The sequence below is a fragment of the Ammospiza nelsoni genome, chromosome Z (assembly GCF_027579445.1).
Source record: "Ammospiza nelsoni isolate bAmmNel1 chromosome Z, bAmmNel1.pri, whole genome shotgun sequence".
Lineage (NCBI taxonomy): Eukaryota > Metazoa > Chordata > Aves > Passeriformes > Passerellidae > Ammospiza > Ammospiza nelsoni.
The window spans coordinates 13,416,361-13,419,879 of record NC_080669.1 but is presented as its reverse complement, the minus strand read 5'-3'; positions in this window follow the sequence as shown (position 1 = coordinate 13,419,879).

The window sequence follows — 3,519 nt, the reverse complement described above, 5'->3', positions numbered from 1 at the left end:
ACATTTATTAAGAAAAGCTAAAGAACAATATTTATCATTTAATTATATCTTATTGGGGCTTTAAATTCAGCTATTGACTGCCAGATCTCAGACTGGCAAGGCTGAGTCATGCACTTCTGTCCTTCACAGTGAGTCATGTTCTAGGGAGGACAGGAGTGCAATCATGGTATCAGACTCAGAAATGGAAAAGAGCTCTCTTGTTTATCTGTCAATTTCCAAATGTGTAAAGGTCAGAAATCCACTTGGTCTTGCAAGGAGCAAGGACTGTGTTGTGTCTGGGTAGGCTTTGAAGTGGTTTGTGGTGGACTGAGTAAAGGAATAAGGCTATTTCAGATGAGGTACAGAAACTTGCCTTTCCAACCCCTCTACTATAGCTGACAGTTGACCATAGGAAAGAAATATCAGGTGATATCCCATCTATGGTTAAACTAACACAATGAGGAAAATTAATAGATCTTAAAGTACAGGAAGTGTCCCTCTCTTAGGAAAATAATGTAGAATGAAGGCATTTCACACATGTGGAGACTGTGTGGGATTCTGGTGCACTTGCAGAACTCCATTGTAAGAGTACTTAGAAACTGAGCTCAGCAGAGCAGCACCAGACAGATAAAGGATCTGTATCATGTGGTAAACAGCCTGAAAAGTGCACCTGGTTATTGTGAGGGTGGAAAAGCTGAGGACAGGGAGGTACATCACATCCACCTGCTGTACACAGATTTATCATAGAGAAGACAGAAGCCATGCTCCCATGACAGATACAGAACAAACACAGGAGACAAGTGACATAAAATGCAGCAAAATAAAATCAAACAAAACATTTTTGTTTTGAGGAGGAGAAGGAATGGAGGAGAATATGTAGAAGAGTTGTTTTAGCACAGGAACATATTACTAGAGGCAATACAGGAATTTTTGCCCTAGGTATGTCCATATCTCAACTGGGCAAGGTGATGAACAACCTGTTCTAACAGGAAAGCCAGTCCTATTCTTAGGTAAGAGTTAGACCAGATGATTTCAAAGATCACTTCCAATGTGAGCCATTCTCTGATTAATCAACTGAAGATATAATTTTCACGATCTTAAAATATTGAAATCGTCCATATGGTTATTGTAAACTCACTTGCTGAAACAGTAACTTTATGAAAAATAGTTGACAGAGAATAAAATATTTGAATGACCCTGAGAAACAATTTTTAGGAAGGTATTATTTTTATGCAAAAGCAAAATTTTGAATGAGACATCTGCTTAATGAAATATTTCAGTAAAATAAATCACACAGAATCACAGAATCATTTAATTTGAGAAAGACATCTGAGATCCTCAGGTCCAGGCTTTGACTGATCACCTTGTCCACAAGACAAGGTAGAACTAAGTGCCATGTGTCGTCACTTCTTGGACACCTTCAGGGACAGTGGCTCCACCACATCCATGGGCAGCCTGTTCCAATGGCTAACAACCCTTTCTGGGAAGAAATTCCTCCTCATGTTTCCCAGTGAATGTCCCCTGGTGCAGCTTGAGGCTATGTCCTCTCAGCCTGTCACTGGTGCTCTGGGAGGAGAGGCTGTGGCCCTTCCTCTCAGGCAGAGAGTGATAAGGTCACCCTTGAGCTGTCTTTGCATCAGGCTGAAGGACCCCAGCTCCCTCAGCTGCTCACGTTGTCACAAAGAAAAATGCAATAACATATTGGCACAAAGAAAGTAATTGTTGATTAAAACTTGTTCAGGCTGTCAGGATATCATGAGCAAAGATATTCTCTATGCTTCATTAGTCTGTGCACATTATCAGCTGCTCTCCTTTACTGAATGTGAGCTGACAGTTTTGGGGAGCAATGAAAACCTTTCTCCTGTTATACTATTAATCACACTGCAACATTTTTATGGCTGTGTCTACAGATACAATTTCAGCAGCAGAGGTTACATAAAGATGGAAAAGCTGGGATTTGTTTTGGTGCCATCAGTTATGCTTCTAGGAAGATTAAATTCTTATTTGCATTTAGTAATAGTGAGAGATTGCCTCTTTGTGGTGCTAGGTTTGTGCAGCATACAAACTTAGCCATTCTTGGTTTCCAGGCTGTTTCACAGAGGATCATGCACCTGTGGAGAGGACAGCACTGGGAGTTCTAAGCAGAATACTTTTCCCTCCTAAGGTGGGGGACCACATATCAAATAGGAGTTTAAAATGGTCAAGTGTTAGTGCTGTAGTAGCATCTTAAATAAACCTCAAGTTTAGAAGAGTGCATGCCACAATAACCACAACACAACCCTTCGGCATTTATTTAGAGTGTGCTTAAAGAGTTTATCCATCATGGAACTTCTGTTTCCTAGAACTTTAGTGCTGCTGGCTACTAGAATCTCTAAAAGAAGACCCGAAATGCCAGTGCCTGTACTAAATTCCCTGCCATCTCACCACTAAAGATCCAATTTCATTTATTTTCCATGAAAGTATGACATTTTAAACCATATTTTGTGGCTAACAAAAAGCAGTTTTGGATTACTATACTACTGAATTACTATATGCAGTTACAGAGGTGTAAAACGTGAGAAGATTAATTAACAAGTCTTCATTAATATGGCAGAGGGACTGAATGAAGCTTTTTGGAGCTGTTAGGAAGGACAGAAAGGGATTCTGAATATTTGCTTTTCTTGTTTACCAGCTACTATTTACTAAGCAAGAAAAATTTAAAAATTATACAAAACCTGTCATTAAAAACTGTAGTATTGTTTCCAAAAATACCCACTGCTATTATTCTACTGTATGGTCAGCTTTAGAAGAAATGCAGTTGAAAGATGTAGGGAATCTATGAAGTCTGCATTGTGATTTTTGCTTTGTTTTGATTTGGGTCTTTTTGTTGGTATTTTGTTAAAATATACTTTCTTTCATACAGTATGATGAAAAGTAAGATTTCCTGGCATGGAACTTATTTCCAAAAAATAACGTGAAGTACTCTTTCACACTAATTTATGATTTTCATCAGGAAAATAAAAATTACATAGCCAACCTAAATAATATATGGCTTTGACTTCAATGTTTAGACATCTGCAGAACAAATGTATTTTAATAATATCTTATGAATTTAAATTTCACTAAATTGAATAAAGCATATCTTTATTTGTGCTTGGCATTCTTTAATAGGAATTGGGTTTTTTTCAGAAAAACAAGATGAAAGGCTGAGTTTTCACAGTTTGATATTTACCACTCTCTGTTGTTTAGTGGTGTGTGAATACAACCTGGATTAATTTCATATAAATTGCCTATCTTGTATGTTTCCAAAGAATACCAAACACTTAACAAAAATGCTGCATTATGTTCTAGTAATTTTTGAGTGTTTAGTCCTGCATAATTTTTTTTCTGTTCCATATATGGGGTTTTCTGTTCCTACTTTTGCCTGTGACAGACACCAGAAAATATTGTAGCACAAAATGCCAGGAGAATTGTCACCAGGGAAGGTTTGAGGGCTTTTTTGTATTTAAAGAAATACTGTTTTTAATAAACTAGTCAGTTACACTAAGATTCATAGATTGA